The following is a 19,782-nucleotide window of genomic DNA, read 5'->3' on the forward strand; positions in this document are numbered from 1 at the left end:
ATTATCACTTGAAAAATTTTGAGAATTTTAACTGAAATACAAAATATTCAGAGCTGTCATCACAAAGATAAGGGATAGCAAAGGCTGGTGTGGATGTGGAGAAAATGGAGCTCTGTGCACTATTGCTGGGATTTTGAATTGGTGCAGCCACTAAGGAAAATAATACGGAACTTTCTAAAAAAAATAAGAATGGAACCACTATAAGATCTAGTAATTCTGCTTCTGGGTATATAGCTAAAGGAAATAAAAACACTATGTTGAATAATTTACAATAGCCACAACATGGAAGCAACCTAACCCATTGTCCATCAGCAGATGAATGGGTGAGAAGTTGTGGTATATATACACAACGCAATATATTCAGCCTTAAAAAATAAAGAAATCCTGCTATTTGTGACAAAATGGATAGACCTTGAAAGCATTATGCTAAGTGAAAAAAGTCAAAGAAGGACAAATACTGTGTGATCTTACTTACATGTGGAATCTAAAAAAAACCCCAAAATGAAAAAAACACAAGATCATCTCCTCCAACTCACAGAAAAAGAGAACAGATTTGTGGTGAACAGAGGTGGGGGATTTGGAGAAAGGTGTTCAAAGGTACAAACCAGTTGTATGATAAGTAAGTACTACTGATATAGTGTACTATGTGATGATTGGAGCTGACACTGTTTTATGGCATATTTGAAAGCCGTTAAGAGAGAGCCTAAGCGTCCTCAGCAGATTTTTTTTTCTTTTTGGTGTTTATATGAGATGATGCGTGTTAACTGAACTTACTGTTATAATCATTTCCCAATATATGTAAATGAAGTCACTATGCTGTACATCTTAAACTTATGTAGTGCTGTAGTTAATTATATCTCAGTAAACTGGAAAATAAAATAAAATACAAAGAAGAGAAACCAAAAAAAAAAAGAAGAAATATTACAAGGTATTGAGGAATATAGTGGTCCTTAAATTTGGAAGTTGTATGATACTTTTAACACCAATAGAAGTTTCACTTTTTGGCACCTCCTGTGATGCCTTCTTGAGAACAATGAATGGTGGGAAATAAAGACAGTAAGATCAAATGTTGCAATTACTTCTCTCAATATCTCTGTTACTCTCAATCTCTCTCTGATGACAAATGGCATTCAATTTACTGGGTCTGCAAATAAAATACACTATTTGCAAGCTTTCAGTAGTCAAAAGCTAAATCTAAAAAGAGGATTATATAGCTGGACTTAGAATTTTGAGCATGAACATGAATTTCTAAGAATTGACAATTATAATGCCTCAGTACCATTTTTTTTAAGGTTGTTGTTTATATGAAGTGAAAGGCTGGTAGTTCAATTTATTAAGCTATATAAAGATTTTTAACCCCAATCCTTCCACTGTTGGGGATTGCTCTTCCCCTCTGCCCTGCGCTGGGAGGTTGTGTTTTAAAATGATTACCAGGCAGTTAACCAAAGAAACACAGGTGTCTGATGTCTCCTGATTCACTGCTCTGCAAGTGGCAAATGTCAGGCAGTAAGAGAGCTGGTGTAATCTTTTTGGGAAAAGCAAGTTTCGATTTGGAAGTTAGGAATCCTGGTTTATGTCCTGGCTTTGCCACTTATGATTCCCATCTTTGAATAATAATCACTGGAGGCTCCTTTCTGAACATTAGCCATGCAAGGTGAGCTGAATTTCGTTGCTGGTAAAATTGGGACTCCTGGTAGGAAAGCCAGGGCAGGGGGATGCCAGCACCATGAGTGGGTAGGATGTAATCAGACTTCTGTCTTATCTTGTCACAGATACCAAAGTCAGCGGGTAGGGAACCTCATATCCCAAGACTTTAGGGTTCAGCTGACCTCACTGAAGGACAGGGCCAGATACGGCTGTCTGAGCTGCCAGAGAAGGTCACGTGGATGCCCAGTGGGGTCCACTCCCTGCAGTGCTTTCTCTTGGACTAGCACAGTTCTGTCACCCTAAGAGTGTGCAAGTCTTTTAAATCTAGCTGTGGCCGGCTATTGCCACACTATGTATTAACAGTCTTGGATTGTGTTGGCTGCTGGAACTTTTCTGTGCAATCCCAGGTTAAATGACAGCTGCACGCTATGGGATTTTTCAGGATAAATAAGGTAAACTATTTGTCCTTCATTAATTGTCTATACTGACAAGATATCACCATGTAGGGAGCTGAATTTGCTATCAGCTGATAGCCTGGAAGTTATCATTTTATTTAAGAAAATCTCCCATTCATAACATATGAAAACCTATGAACAATATTAATTAAGTCTAACTTAGATGAAGTATGTATGTTTAAATAAACTGTTCGGATTCACTACAATCAATTTTCTGATGTCTATGCACTTCTTAAAATAAAGCAGTTCTTCCCCACAAGTTTTGAAGTGGATTAATAGATCTCATGCATGTGCATACACTTTGCCAAGATCTTACCCTCTTAATAATTTTCAAAAATATAAAGAGATACCTGAGTAGAACATTAGCATTAAGAGACATCAACCAAAGGCAAATATCATAGTTTTTCTGCCTACACTTGCTAGGATTACAGGGGATCCAATTTCAGCTGTTATATTTCAAAATACTGGCCAAATCTAATAGAATTATACATTAGGTTCTGGAATTGTTCCTTTATGTGAATATAAGCCAGTGAGCCATTCCAAAACCCAAAAGATACATAGATTAAAATACTAGCTACATTAACAATATACACTTGGGATCGAGGTGGGCTGAGATTAAGAGTGAATTTTTAATAATCTACAAGGTGCCAGGCATTGTGGTTATTTAAAATTTTTGTGAAGTGTCACTGGTTTTGTTTTTTGTTATTGTTCTTACCACTACTAATTAGCTGGTGGCTGCTAGTGTCTGCTGAAATTTCTACATTTCCAATGACCTCTACAGATGGAATACTTCAGAATAACTAGTCATGGTGTATTATACAATACTGATGACATTTTCCCCCTCAGAGAGCCTTTATAGATTGAACTGGACATATGAATGGATGTCTTCAGCTGAAATGGAGGTGGGGTTTCTTCATTCCAAGTCAGCCATCCCTTAGCAGACAAACTCTCACATCTTGTGTGAGAAATCCCTCCTCTGTCACAAGGATTGATATTCTTTCTGTCTTTCTATCTGCCTGTATTAGAGCAAAAGTGAGATCGACTCTTGGGCTCTCTTGAAAAAAGATTATACATAAATGCATTATATGTACATTCCTAGCTATAATTATCTGAGCTCCAATTCTCTCCTCTGTAAGAGATGGCTCATTTGAATAATCTCATGTGATTTGAGAGTGCTGAATGATATAATAAATGTGAAAATTACTGTAAGTAAACCATAAAGTAATATTCAAATACTGGCTGGTGTTATCTCAGCAAATTTTTGTTTCAATGTAACCTCAAATGCCTTCAAGAGAATAGCACTTGTCTGAATTTAAGTTAGGAATACAGTCAATAATTACATTAGTTAGCAGAAATAATAAACCAGAAAATACACCCCTGCTGAATGGGGAAAGAGAGATTTTGACAGTGCAGTTGGAACGAAACAACACCAGAGTTAAGCTGTTATGTAGCTGATGTCTTCTCTGCGCGATGCCCTCGTATTTTGAAATATCCTATTTTCCATTGGCCACCGTGGCATGGAAACTGATTGCTACAGGTTACCAGGAAATTGTTCTCAGAAACAAAGTCAGATTCCTGAATGATAAAGTAAGTTGGGGAAAGCATAAATAAAGTTGAAATATGAATTGATTATCCAAAAATTTCTTTATTTTAAAATGATTCCTTTTATATAAATAAGTATAGAATAATTGTTAATCTACATATCATGAAATGAAAACAGACTATAGTATGCTCTTTTTATATTTGTAAGATAAAAAAAAGTAGGTAGTATCTATTTAAGTTAATAATAGGAGAATGTAGATTGAGAAAGCTGAATATGGTTTGTTTTGCTAGTTTCTTGTTAATCCAAACCTTGGGGAGACTGATGGGAAGAAGCCTGACAGTCACATAGTTTTGGGACCTTGTCAAGGTCTGAGGCAACAGTCTTAGGACATCTGCTTCAATGTAGAATTAATTGACTCTGGTAGATATTTTTAACCCCTGTGTGCAAAGACAGTATCAATGGTTCCAGTCACACATTCCATTTAAGAATCCCTATTATTAGTCATGGACACAGACGCACCATGAATGCTTTCTGGAATGAGGAAGCATATAGACAAACCAAAGACCAAGGAGTATATCATCTTCTTAATTCTTGTACTCACCCTACATATGGTTTCTATTCCTTCCTTCAAAATATACTCACTGAAATTACAAATGCCTTCTGGTGTGGAAGCATTTATCGAATTCCTATTAGTTCAGGATAGCAGGCTCAATCAAAAAATAGCACTATAGAGACTATTGATAACTTTAATCAAATTTGGCCCCAACAATAGTTCTTTAGAAAGTTAAATGCTGATTGAACTAATTGAAATAATCAGCCATCTTCCTCTGATTAGTAGATGCTAAGGAGACAGAGAGTTGGCAAAAACAGTGATTATATCGACCTTAGGTTGGTGCTCTAATGCTTTACCCAATGAACTCTATTGACCATCCTGCACTTCCTTAAGGAATCACAGCATGACATAAGGTCAAGAGTGACTCATAGACCTTGTGGTGACAAACAGACTGGCTTAACTCAGGATTCATGAGACTTTAGCTTTGGGAATTGTGAAGTCTTTCTCCTTACTAAAAAGTTAAAAGAAAGAAATTTTGATTCTTAATTATAGTCTTAAAGGAACAACAAAACAGTGCTTTTATGATCCTTTATATTCTGAATTCTATTGAATAAATAATTAAACTTTATACTCTATTTACTTTAAATCTAAGGGAGGTAATTTTCTAGTAGCTGTAGCCTTGAGCAAGAAATTAGAAGTCCAGAAAGTCTTATTTATTTGATTTAAAAATAACTGCCATTGTTAAAAAGCCTAGGACACAAGCACCAAGGCATCATTAAGTATAAAAAATATTTAGGCCAAGAGATAACACTAGTAATACAAAGAAGAAACCAGCGCCATTAAAAAACAGCACTCAGATAACAGTACCTCATTAGTACACTGAAACAGTCAGATTTTAAAATAATGGTCTGAAACAGAAATGAGGCCAGTCGATTCACACTAAGACAAGGGTTCTAAAGACAAGGTCCTTCCTAGAGAAACATTGTCGAGGCAAAAATCTTGGCTCTGTTTTCTTGTATTATAAACAAACAAACAAACAAACGAACAAACAAAGTGGGTGGTACTATGGCACAGGAGAAAAATTTTATTTCTGAGGTGGCCAGGATTAAAATTGTAGCAGACCTTAAATAAATTAAACCACCGCTCTGTATGTTTGGAGAGAGAATTTGGCATTCTTTGACTGACTGCCCAATATCCAATTCTAACAGGACTCCAGTTTCTCTCTGGGGAGTTACCGTCCTTCATTCTGTATCTTCTGGTGAGAGAACGATGTCTTCTGCCTGCCTTTACTGCTGGAGCCAAGGGGTCTCTAGCGTTCTGCCCCTCCTGCTGTTTCAGAGGAGTGGGTGCATAACCTGACCTTGACTGACTCGGTGCTTTCTTCCAGGACTTTGAAACTTGACAGTGTGAACAAGGACAGAAGAAATAGTTGGACAGAGTTCTTTCTGGTGGAAACTATGGAGAAATTGCCACATAAATTTTGTTATGAGGCAATGGTGTGTTTCCAGGTCCTTTCTGTCTCCTGTGCTTTCTTATAATCTGATCCTTCAAATTCCATCAATTCTGTGAAACCCTGAATTCTTTCTAATCATTTCCCTTTGGCTCAAGAGTCTGTTTCTGTTTCTTGCACTTTGGAATCACAACTACTCCACCGTAGAAGCCAAATAGCCAGTTGCAGGGTTAAGCTCAAGAGCAATGAGTTCCAAGTTTCCCTGTAAGTACAGATTATTGCATGTTGGAAGCTTATGGAGACATTTTCAGAATGGAAATGAAAGCATTTTGAAAGGAGACACAAATGTTAAAATTCACTATTATTACTATAGTCACTGAATACGTTATATATATACATGTAATAATCAAAAATACATTTTTGATTCCTGGTAGTACTTCTCATCAGGGGATGAATTGCTCCTGGCAAGACCTCCTGAAATACTATTCAGCGTAGTTACTACAGTACTGAGACTAAAAACTTACCTTTGTACCCAAAAAAGTTTACAGAAGAGCTCTGTGGTCCTGCTTTTATTGTTAGGTAACAGCTCCTAAAGATATTTTTCATATCTTTTTATTTAAACATCTACATAAAAGTAGTCAGGGCTGGACTAAATGAATCAGTAGTACATATCCCAAACTGGAAAAGTCTGGAAATCATGCAGTCCAACCCATTTTCTTGATGTTATATCCCCTCTGTAATACATCACAGTTTTGTTGCTGATGGAACGCTTTTAGCTGTGGAGGGCTCACTACCTCACAAGGCAGCCTGCTGTTTCAGGGCAGCTGTACTTACAGGTCATTTTTTTCTTTGAGTCCAAATGTATTTTCCATTATGTTTTATGTATTTGTTGATCATAATATTAATCCCTGAAAATAGAGTAAGTTTACTTCAAATATTTGTTGATGACCCTTTAAATCCTTTTTTTCCCTTACGATATTTGTAACACTAGTTAAAGACTAAAAATGGGACAACACAGGTGATATCCAGAAAATCCTAAGGAAGCCATTACAAGTTCAGCAAGGTTACAGGACATAAGATTAATCAATATATAAAAAGCAGTTGTATTTCTATATAGTAGTAATGAACAATGTAAAAATTAAATTATGAAAACAATTCCATTTATAATATCACCAAAAATAATAAAATACTAAGGATAAATTTAATAAAAGAAGGGAATATCTTATACACTGAAAATTATATAACATTGTTGAAATTAATGAAAGAATATATTTCAATGTCCATGTCATCTTTCGACTTCTCAGTTTCATGGGTCAGAAGACTTAATGTTAAGATGATAACATTTCCCAAGTCTACAGATTCAACAGAATCCCAATCAAAATGCTAGCTGACTTTTTGCAGAAATTGATAAGCTGATCCTAAAATTCATTTGAAAATATAAGGGATAAAAGATAGCCTAAGCAATATTGAAAAAAGCAAAGTTGGAAGACTCACACTTCTTGATATGAAAATGTACTACAAAGCTGTGTTTATTAAGACAGTGTGATATTGGAATAAAATTGAGAGTCCAAAAAAGACCCCCACGTTTGTGGTCAATTGATTTATAACAGGAATGCCAAGACAATTCAATGGGGAAGAGAATTGTCTGTTTTAACAAATAGCACTGCGATAAGTGGTCATCCATACGCAGAAGAATGAAGTTGAATCCCACCTTTCACACACACAAAAATCAACTCAAAATGGATCACAGACCTGGCTGTAAAATATAAAAGTATAAAAGTCTTAGAAGAAAACATGAGATTAAATATTTGTGACTTTCCATTAGTCAATGGTTTCTTAGATATGGCACAAAAACTGTGTGTCAAAAAAGCAAAAGTAGGTACATGGAACATCATCAAAATTAAAACCTTTTATGCTGTACCTGATAGCATCAAGAAAATGAAAAGACAACTATGGAATGGATGAAAATATTTGCAAATCATCTGATAATGGACTTATATCCAGAATATAAAGAACTCTTAAAATTCAAATATAAAAGCACAAATAAACCAATTTCAAAAATGGGTAAAGAATATGTATATCCATTTCTTCAAAGAAGTTATACAAATAGCCAATAAATACATGAAGAGTTGCATATAAGCCATTAGGGAAATGTAAATAAACCACAGTGAGATACCACTTCACACCTATCATCAAAAAGACAGACAGTAATAAACATTAGAGAGAATGTAGAGAAAATTGAACCCTTATGAATTTCTTGTGGGGGTGTAAATTGGTGTATTGCTTTGGAGAACAGTTTATCTGGTCCTCAAAATCTTAAATATGGAGTTACCATGACTCAACAATTCCATTCCTAGGTATGTATCCAAGAGAAATGAAAACATTGTCACACAAAAATGTGTACATAAATGTTCATAGTGGCATTACTCATAATAACCAAAAAGTGAAACAACCCGATGTCCATCAAGAGATGAACAAACAAAATGTGGTTTATTTGTTCAGTGGAATATTATTCAGCCTTTAAAAGAAATTAAATTCTGAGATATGCCACAGCATGGATGAACCTTGAAAACATTCAGCTAAGTGAAATAAGCTAGACGCAAAAGGCCGCATACTACATGATCCCGTTTATATGAGATGTCCAGAATAGTTAACTGTGGAGACAGAAAGTAGCTCAGTTTCCTGGAAATGGGGAGTCGCTGCCCTTGGGTACGGGTTTTCTTTTTGTAGTCATAAACTGTTCCAAAATTAGATACTGGGACTGCACAACTCTGTGAATATACCAGAAACCATTGAGTTGTACACTTTAACTGTGTGATATGGAGTTCTATCTCAACAAAGCTATTTAAAAGTATATTAAAAACAAACAAACAAACAAACAAAAATGAGGCAAGACCAAGAACAGCTATTCCAACAGGTTAAATACAGAACAGGAGTATTGCCCTCACCCTAGGTGATCGTTTGCAGCATTCACATTTTATAATTACTGTGCTAGTTTCCTTATTATTGCTTGTCTTCTTCACTAGTCTCTGAATTCCTGGAAGAAAGGGATTTCTGTCCTGATTATGACTGTATTTTCAGCTCTAAATACAGTATATTGAACTGATAGATACCCAATAAAGATTTGTTATTGTTGGTAGGCCAACTGAAACCTGACTTCTATGCTGCAATTAATGCATTAAACAACCCATGCAGGAATATTTTATAAATAGTTAAGAATCCAGTTTGCCAATCTAAACATCTCTATCTAAACATCTCTTCAATTGCTCATGAAAATATTTTGAGAGACCACATCAATAGCCACACAGAAATCTAGATATTTGCTATCCACAGTATTGAATGAGCTGAGCTGGCATAACATTCTCAAAGGGCCTGAAACAGCATGAGAGTTTCACATAATGGGGATGAGTTTGTCCAGAGTGCAAGAGGCTAAGAGACAGTCATCAGAAAAAGGTTTTACATACAATCCCTATGCCAATGATTTCCATAGCAATGACACCCTAATAATGATAATATTATCTTAAGTGTATACAGTGTTCTTCCATTTACAAAGATCTTTCACATGTATCTCCATTTGGCCAAAAGTCAAGGGAAGATAAGTCCATCCACAAATCTGGACAACAACCTTTGACCCTTCTCTAGTAAAGATTCAAAAGGTTCTAATGAATGCCTATAAAAAAAAAAAGGCAATGCTATCAGATGTCAGTAATGGGACCCTTGCAATGATTGCCCATCTCTTAAACTTCTCAGGGACACTACCGACAGTGGAGGGAAGTCCCATGCTTCGTTCATCCAGGACTTCCTTCTGCTGTTTTATACTTTTATGGCTTCTGTGTATACGGCATTCTTTGATATAAATCACCTACATATCATCATCTTCTCTTACAGCCTTTTTTTTAGAATGCAGGTCCTACTCACATCCTCTGCTAACAAGGGGATCTGCAGGTGGTTTCCTCATCACATCTAGTTACCTGCAACTCAAGGTTAGTCACCTCTGTTGTGGCTACACTTTCATCGTGTCTCCCTGTGTGGGCCTTCTTTGAAGTTGTCTAGCCATCCATGATATGACATCAAATAATTTATATCCTCATTGAACAGTGATTATCTTTTAACCAAGTCAGTCATTAAAATTTCTCTGCTTATATGTAAAATTAATACCAATAATGATTAGTAAGTGGAGGCCAGAAGTGGGGAATAAGTGAATGTTGAAGCAGAGGTAAAATTTTTTCTCTGCTCTCTTAGTTGAGAGAAAGCTAATCAATCTAGAACAAAAAACTGGAGTATATTCCCATCTCTTAATGAGGAGGAACTTTGGTTTTCTGCTTTAGAGACTTGTTGATAATTTGATTTTCAAGCATGTTATTGCTTTTATAATCAGTACAAACATTATAATATTGCCATTTGGAATAAATAAATACATGAAATTATTAATTGGCCGCAGCCCTTAAGTGACAGACCAAATGTTCATTCTAAAGACCATTTGATTTAACTTGGTGAATGTTTCCTAAGCCTATTGTTTGACAGGTACATATGGGCCAATAAGAAACCATATAGAAATCTCTACATTGTCTCAAAACCAGAAGGACTTACTAAAACAGTCACTTTTATATAAATAAACACTCAAGATCTATAGCTGAAACAGACTTTATACTGGTTTCCTCATAATTATTTTAAAAACTGAAAAAGTGTTTTGAATCCTTTGGGAGTAGAGGTTGAGGTCAGAATTGAATCTCTTCACCAATGTGTTGTTTACATTACTTGACTTGTGTTTGGAAGGAAAGAGATAAGAGGATTTAGAACGATTTCTTCTTGCTTATAAACCTAAGAAAGTATAAAGAATAAAGCTTTAATTCAACACAGGTTTTTCTCCCCACACAATAATCAAGTTTCTTCCCTTGCAGAAAAACTATTATTATATGAACAGGAATCAATGAAATTGCTTGCTAAACAGAATTATTGCTGGGTAAAATTTGCTGTTAAAAAACTCAACAAAATAATGTTCTTTTTGCATCATTCCTTTAGATGAGAAAATTGCTTGGTTTTACAGAATGCTTCTTGCATGATATTTGACTGTACTAGCACTTCAGTATTCCATTTGTTTCATAATATTAAAAACTTTCTTCCCAGAGAAAATGTTAACAAGGATGAAATTGCTTTAAGTTGCTCTGTGACCTCCAAACTATTAAGCGAGATCTCATGATTTTAGGACTTGATTTTGGTACATTGGTGTTTCTTTTTCTGAGTTGGTTGTTATATAGTACTTGAGACATTGTTCACTTTTTTCTTTCATAGCCAATAAGATAATTTCTACATAAGCTGTAGAAATGAACACTGGATTTGGCATCAGAAAAGCAAGAGCTGAATCCTACTTCTGGCACTTACTAACTGTGTGAGCTTGAAAAATCCACTTAAAATTCTCTGTGTTCTGGTTTCTTCATCTGGACAGTGGCCCTGCCTCATAGAGAGGCCTGTTATTGGAACTGAAATGCAATAATGAAAGTGAAATGTCTGGAAACTAGAAAGCACAAACAAGGATTATGTGGCTTTGTTATTATGAACAGGTTACCTTCCAAAGGGCGATGTTTCAGTCAGTTATTTGGAACACAAAGACACAATTTCCGAATGCACCACACAGAAGGGATTCTCAGACTTATTCAGACGGTGGAGCACCTGGAAGACACGGTGTTTTTGCAAAACACAATGAAATACTGACATATTTAACATAGTAACATCAACTAAATAGGAATTAAGTATATGTATATCATATCAGATTACAACCAGGAACATATGTGCCCATGAAAATCATTTTTCCGTTTTAGGTATTATGGGTTTTTTTGTCCAGTCACCATTGATGCCTTATCATTTGCTAGGCTTAATTGCAGATAAGAAGCAATGGTTGGCAGAGATTTAAGAAATACTAATGAAAAAATTTTAAACTGAGAATATATTCCAAGCACATGGATTCCTCTCTGCGTCCCTCCCCCATCTCTCCACACCACTATAACTGAGACAGGGCCAGCTTGTGAATCATCAGTCACGTGGGAGGAGAGATTGGGATTCATGATCGCAGAGAGTGATTCTGTACCGGGCTAGCTCAAAAACATCTATTTAATCCATAATGTGGCTGTTCAAGTAGTAGTAACACTATAGGTCATTTACAAACCCAGCATTTTTAGATTAGACAATGCTGTTTTTTAAATGATGATGGAGGTTAATTCTAATCATCTTTAATGTGTGCTTTTAGGATTAAAAAAAGCAGCTTTTAAAGTTTTTCCCTTCATAAAAATGAAAAATACTGAGACTGAAAGCACCAGGAGCATTTCTATTGTTGCTCTTGTTAGAAAGAAATATCCTTGCTATTCCAATAGTGATCTGGTTAATGTAAAAATTCTAGTTTCTCTTATTCTTCTTTTCCCTACTACCTCATCTAACACTTAAAAAAATAAATTATTGATGAAATCTGTTGGCCATTTGGTCAAATAATTCAGTGAAATAGAAGAGTCAGACTGAAAAACATGGCCCTGATTTTGAACAATTTATTAATCTAGTTTTACCTTTTACTGACACATACCCATTATTTACTAAATCATGAAAGTGAGGTCACATTGTTTTCTCTGGGGCTCTTTCGGTTTGCATGGCTTGTGCATGAATTTTTCATGAAGCTCTGTCTTCTTTGCTTAATGACCACAATCCACCATGGTATAAAGCATCTAATATTTGTGTAAAGGTCACAAAACTTGGTATTAGGGTATTGACTTGTAATTATAATACTGCCTCATTGGACAGGCAACTCCACTTCTTTGGGCATTGGCTTCCTTATCTTTAAAAATGAGAGGATGAAACTTAGGTTCTCTGTCCTCCAGGGCCAGACCTATGCTTTGTGTTACATAAGCACCAGAGCCCTAAGCTTGGCATGAGTTACCTCTCCTCTCGTCCATGGTCCTCAAAAGCTGAGATACTTGTCAAGATGTCCCAACTTCTCTGAATAATCTGCAATTCAAGTGTCACTCACGAATTCTCTATTTATAGAAGACACCGGGCATTTGTGTCTTTAGTATGAGCCAATCACTCACACTGGTTATGTCAAATTTTCCCCCTAATCAGCTCTCATCAGGTAGTACTGAAAAGAGGGAAAACAATAAAGGTGGTAACTTAGTCATGGGCAAATGCAGTCACGGGAACCTATGCAGGTAAGGGATAAAGGGTGTGAAGTGTTGTCCTCCACGCCACCATCAATTTATTTAAGAGCCGTCAGGAAGATGACTGGCTCCAGTGATTTTGTACAGATGGAAATATAAGGAAATGAAGAAAAGCAGATTTAAAAATGTGACTATGACATGGGAAGAAGGTCAGTGTTAAAGATTGAATTATTGTTGGAAATTCTTCACGCCTCTCTGACTCAAAATTAAATATCCATGTCCTTTGCTGTGTTGCTGCAGTACCACCCACTGGTGTGGCTGGAGTCTGTTTTCCCACCCCGTGATGCAGGACTGGATTTTGTGATTTACTTTAACCAACAGATGTGGGAAGAAGTTACACCACCAGTTCTAGGCTGAGTCCTGCATTCTGTTTCTGTGATTTGTCTTGAGAATATACCCCTCGTTGCCACTGGTGCAAGGAGAATGAAGGGTCGTGTGTAGCAGATAAGAACCCAACTTACAGTTTTCAGACAAACCCAAATGACCTAAAAGAGCTGTTCCAACCATAAATTCATGAGCAAGGAAAATAAATAATATAATACTTAAGGTCTGTAAGCCCTGAATTTGGGGGTAGTTTGTTATCTGACTTATTGCGGCCATAGCTGATCAAAGTGCTTAGAAAATGTTGTTTAACGTATTCTAGAAGTTGGAATTAGCTACCAGTAAGTTAGGTCATAACTTTTTTTCTTCCCCCCTGTCTCCCTCAACTCTTCCTTTTCTTCCCTTCTCTTTCTTCTTTCTTTTCTTTTGGAAATGTTTATTGGAAGCCTACTAAGTATTCCAAACTGTACTGGGCTGAGAAACGAGTCTGAGACCACCCCTACCCTTTTGGAGCTTGATGGGTATAGTATGCGTTATGAAGAGGTGTCATGCAATAGACAGGCAGACACCTGAGGGCGCTAACCTGGTCTGGAGAATCTCCCAGAGGGCAGGAGACGTCAAGGTGAGGATGTGAGTGGTGCTTTCCATGAGAAAAGGAAGCTTCTGAGACAGAGAAAAGCACATTTTAAGAACAAAACAAACATTATCATCATCAACAACAAAAACAAACTGCAGTGAAAGGCAGAGATTAGGAGAGAAAGTCATGCTAGACACAGCTGAGGACATAGGCAGGTTTGCATTCCTTGGTAGACACCTCGGACTGTTTTCAGACAGGAATTGGGACTCATTAGAATTTTCATGAGCTTCAGTCTTTGAGTTTTAAAAAGGTCTTCTGGCCTCAGAGTAGAGAACCACTCAGAGGAGGGAAAGAGTGGGCCCAAAGGGTTACAGGCTTTTGCAGTGATGTGAGTGAAATGTTCTTGGCTTGTCTAGAAGGAAGGCAGCAGAAATGGTGAATAGTGGTTGAACTTGAGAGATATGTAGCAATGTAGGATAGTTGGATATGGAGGTTGAGGAAGAGCAAATAGTTAAGGATGTTTCTGATTTGTTCAGGTGGCTGGAGTTGGTGCCTTTCCTGAACAAGAGAGCACTAGACAAGGAGCAGAAGTTGGTGGGGATGTCATGAGTTCACATGTGAATTTGTTGAGTTTGGTGTATGTACGAGACATCAAGGAGAGTTTTGTGGCCAGAGTCTTAGATAATCTAAAACTATTTTAAATTGAATAGCTATAAATCTTAGAATTGAATGGCACTCTAACCCCTAGCCCCTGAAGGATTTCCTACTTGAAAAAATTAACCTATCCCAACGACTGTAGGACTAAGCAGACAAAAATGTAATAAATCAGTGTTCTTTTTCTCCCTTTTTAACTAAAAAATCAATTGTTTGATGTAATAGTCAGGTGGAAAATTTTCTCAAAAAGTTAATAGAGTAAATTAAGGGGAAAGATAAGGGATCTAGAAAACAGGACATTCAATAGAAGAGAAAGGCAAGTGGAATTCTGAGGTGGATGGGCAGGCTGGCACCTGTGCAGAAATCAGAAGAGAAACGGGAGCACAAGGATGCACCCCAGAGCAAGGGGCATCTAAGAAAAAATAAGAAAGAATGACAGAATATTTGATGAGTTTGAACACACTGAAAATAAATTTTAAGTCCAGTAGAGAGTCAAAATGAATTAGTGAAACTACTTCGAAAGTTTAGCTAACAATAACAAAAGGGTAATGTCTAAATCCAGAAGGGGAAAAAATGATAATAGTATTCTATATCACTTAACAGGGAATACAACTTAAATAGTTACAATTATGTGATCACTGAGAACCAACTTAAAACAAGAGGGTGATATGACTATTTGGGGAGGTTGGAGGATGACAGAAATAGGTGTAAGGGAGTTAAAGTCCCATTTTTTTAAAAGAGAGAATTTAGTAGATATTAAAAAAAAAACAGAAAAAAATATAAATACATTTGTAACTGTGTGGTTTGAAATTCTTCAGGTATAGACCAGAAAAAATAGCTCAAAGAGGGGGCAATGGATGTCAGCAAAGAGGAGTAGGGACAGAAGAGGTGAAAGAATCTTTTTAAATTATAAACTCAAGTATTTGACTTTAGAAATGTATAGTAGTTATAGTATTTGACTTCAGGAATTATGTGCATGCCTTACTTTTGTTCTAGAAACATATATTTAAAAAAGCAAAGACAAAAGCAATTGCTAGGCTTCTGGTAGACATACCTTTCTTTTACTGGAATATTCTGGTTGAGCACAAATTCGAAATTTAAACACTGACAATCTATGTTTCAACTATTCAATTCTTCAGTGCAGGAATAGCTTCTGTTTCAGAAAGACAAGTCTGATAACCAGTGAACTGGTGTATTCCTTAAAAACCCTCACATACCTGAAAGAAACAATTCCTGTCAGTCAGACCTCATGGCTCACCCACTCCCTTGGCCAGCTCCAATTTCCCCTTTTAACCCACGCACCTGAGAATTCAGCCTTGCTGTTCCCTCACTGCCACCCCCGACCTCTCCGCACAGGTCCCACCACTGCCTCACTGCTGCCGTGGTCCATGTGACGCTCTCCCAGCTACTTGTCTCTGAACAAAGCAAGCAAATTGTTTTTTGGTGTTTTGGCCTTTTTCTATCTCCCATCTGGAGGAAGTGACATGAATAACAAATGTCAGGGAAATGACTGGGCTCTCAGGACCTTACAGAGTAAGTTCTGGCCCAACTTGTCTTGGTGTTTGTGAAACAGAACAGAGCTAGGCATGTTTTCCTCCTACCACTATCCAGCTGCATATTCTGAGAAGGTCCTAAGGCTGCCTGTCCTGAAAACCCTTGAGCAAATCTGCGTCATTCTGGTTTATCATGAAATGAATGAACTCTCACCATTCAACATATACTAAGTTCTTCATGTGGTTCCAAGCACACTTGCTTCTCTCTACCAGGACCACTCCTCTCCTGGGGAGCCACATGTACAATATTTCCCTTCCTTCAGATCTCTTCTCAACCATCACCTTATCCATGAGGCCTTTCCTGACCACTCCATTTAAAATTACAACCCTCTCCAAGAACTCCCTACACCCTACCCTGTTCCACATGTGCCCATACCACTTACCACTACATAGATACAATATTTTACTTGTTTATTCCTGCCTTTCCCTTCCAGAAGGAAAGCTCATGGCAACAGATTTTGGTATCCCAAGGGCCTAGAACAGTTTCTAGCATATGTACTCAATAAGCATTGTCTGAATAAATGAAATAATATCAGTTTGTAACTGAATAAATGAAATAGTATCAGTTTGTAACTGATCTTAAGTGCAGGCTCAGTGAATAATACAACTTTTTAAGTATTTTTCAACAAATAAAGATCATAAATAAGAGAGACCTTAGATTAATTCAAAGTATTAAAACTTTAAATCTCAGGTCTAAATCTTAGATGCTGCAAGAGAGAAAATATCCATTTTCTAATATAGAAGTGCTACTCAATAAATATTTTTTGGATGGCATTAGGAAGGCAAGGACACATTTCCATGTGAAGTATATGGTCTCACATTGCCCCAGAGATGCAAATAGTTCATTATAAGCAAAGAGCCTTGGAAGTAGAGCATGAAGGGTATGTGGGGAGGGAGGAGGAGGCAGAGGCCTAGGAGCCGGCACCAGATCACACCTAGTCCTCTCAGCCACGGGCAGTATCTGCAACATTTAACAAGGAGTCACTAAGTCAGTTTTGTGTTTTACAGAAAATCTTCCTTACGGAAGTGGGGAGGATTGACTGGGAAGGCCAGCAGGCTAATCAGGTGATTATTGTAGCTCAGGTAGGACATGATGGGAACCTGAACTGAGATGAGACAGGGTGGTGGGAGAGGGAGAAGGGTGTAAAAACCTAAATACTCAGCTACTCAAACCCTCATACATTTCTGATGGGATTTTAAAATGGCGCAGTTACTTTGGAAAGCTGTTTGGCATTAAGCATGGAGTTACCTTATGATCCAGAAATTCCACTCCTAGTCATCTACCCAGTGGAACTGCAAGCATGTGTCCATAATAAAGCTGGTAAGTGAATATTATTCATAATAGTCCCAAAATGGAAATAGCCCAAATGTCAACCCACTCATGAATGGATAAACAAAACATGGTCTATCCATTCAATGGAATATTATTTAGCCATAACAAGGAATGAAGTGTTGATATATACTATAATATGGATGCATCTTGAATACATTATACTACGTACAAGAAGCCAGCCACAAAAGACCACATATTGTACAGAACAGGCAAATCCATAGAGACAAAAAATAGATTAACAGTTGCCAGGCACTGGGGGAAGGATGTGTGAGGATGGCTGCTAATTGGTATGGAGTTTCCTTTTGGGGTAGTAAAAATGCTTTAGAATTAGAGTGCACTTTAAATGAGTAATGTTTATGGTATCTGAATGATATTTTAATAGTTTTTTGAAGAAGTATTCAGCAAGTAAAATGGACAGACTTTGGCAACATATTGAGTGTGGAGAATAAAGGCAAGGGTATTGTAGAAGGAACTTGGTTTTCAGTTTCTATAATGATGAGATGATGAGGATCTTTTCCCAAAGTAACTTTAGGGCAAAAATAGAATAGGCAGGGAGATACCAAGAAACAAATGGGGAGGTAGACAAAGGATGCCTATGGGAAGTGAATCTGTAAATGGAATGAATAGTGGAGGTTTCTGTGTCTGCTCTAAAATAATTAAAACAGGAAGGGAATAAATGACAGCAACTGAGCTGCTCTTTAAAAATATGATCAGTGAGTCAAATTTGATTAAGAAGGGAAGCATAAATTGTCCAACCAAGAACTTTAAAGACATAAGTAACAACAACGAAAAAATGTCACTTGGAAGGAGTAGGTTTGAAAAGGCACAACTTCAGCAACAGAATTATTTTGGCCCATGAAACTCAGTTTATATTTCACCACATTTCACTAGATAAATTGCATGGCCAAAACTGAGAAAGGAGTTAAAATAAAATCTAATCTTTAAAGACTTCAGGGGTTATAGGCCTGGAAGAAACATTCTCAGACATAAACATGCGGATTTTATATATTTGGTGCCACTACTATCAACTTTAAAAGCTGATAAGAGCATGAATAATTTAAATAAAATTGACTTCAAGCTGCTTAGTTGCCATTTCTGACTGCTCCTGACCCAGCTCAGGGGTTATTTGCATCTGTGCAGGGATGGAGCAAAGGATTTGAGGTTGGCCTATCTCCAATTCTAGACTCTGAAGCCAAGCCCTCCTTCCCAGGACTCCTCGATGTTCACATGTCACTTGGAAGGAATAGATTTGAAATGGCACAGTACCACCCCTGAACTCCTGATAGCACATGGATAGAAGTTGGAGATGATATTTCTATTTTTTTGCAGGAAACATGCCCACTTCCAATCAAGTGAGCTCTTCCATGCACAATAGGCCAGCCCAAAAGTAATATGGGAGAACCATATGACTTCAAACAACTGTCTCTGCACCCAAGACCTATTTTAAAAGCAATTTGAACAATTATCAATGCTTAGGTATCCACTACATATCAAACAGAGTATAAAACTGAAGTTCAGCTACTCAACCTATGCGAGCCACACGGCTGGTAAAAAGCAGACTCAGAATTGGACCCAAGGGCACCCATGTCAAGATCACACATCATGCTGTTTCTCCACAGGGAATCCCCTTGAGTGAAAAACCAACATCTTGGGATCCCCAGCACATTTTGGTCGGAGCATTAGCCCACAACAGGGCTGTCATTCTTCTCAGAAACCTTTGGGGTTCTACAACTCCCAGAATACAGCATTAGCCCCACAGCCCATTAACACTGCTGCCTTTAAGGCCCGGAGCATCGCAACCATTCTAAGCAGAATTTCATCCTGAGACGGACTTCACCCATCTTTTGAGAAACAGCCCCCTTTCCCTTCCAGACCGGCCTCCAGCCCCACAGCCTTGCATATCTAACATTCTTGACGTTTGGTAAACTGTGGGTAGAACCAAGTTTATATTTTATTTTGGGATGATTTTATTTAGAAGCGTTTGAACTCAACTCTGATTTTGGAGACACGAAATGCAAAGAAGATAACTTGAAGCAATACCTGATTCACGCTGAATAATTCAGAACCGATCAAAGTGTATTTTCAGCAGAATGCCTAAGCTAACACATTTCGAATATGAGCCATATGATTACTCAGAAGAAAATAGGAAGAGGAGTTTTTAAATTCAAACAGATTTAGAATCAGCATTTTAATTGTAGCAACACTTCACAGTCTTCACAGGTCCTTTGTCTCCCACAGGTGTATTTCCTCCCCGGTCCTTATAGTCTAATTTTTCTCTGTGGTGCTACTTATTTAATGTTGTACTAAAATACAGTTGCTTCTCATCTCTCCAGATCAACAGAGAGGTGTGGGGCAGCAGCACCCTACGGAGCTTAGGGTGGGACCGGTGGCAGAGGGCAGCCGTTTCTAGGAACAGGCCCTGGCTCTGCAGAAGAAATGCAGTTGCAGAAAAGTGAGTGAAGACTGGGAAAGCAATAGGGCGATATAACCAGAAACA

The sequence above is a fragment of the Manis javanica genome, chromosome 12, assembly GCF_040802235.1.
Source record: "Manis javanica isolate MJ-LG chromosome 12, MJ_LKY, whole genome shotgun sequence".
Classification (NCBI taxonomy): domain Eukaryota; kingdom Metazoa; phylum Chordata; class Mammalia; order Pholidota; family Manidae; genus Manis; species Manis javanica.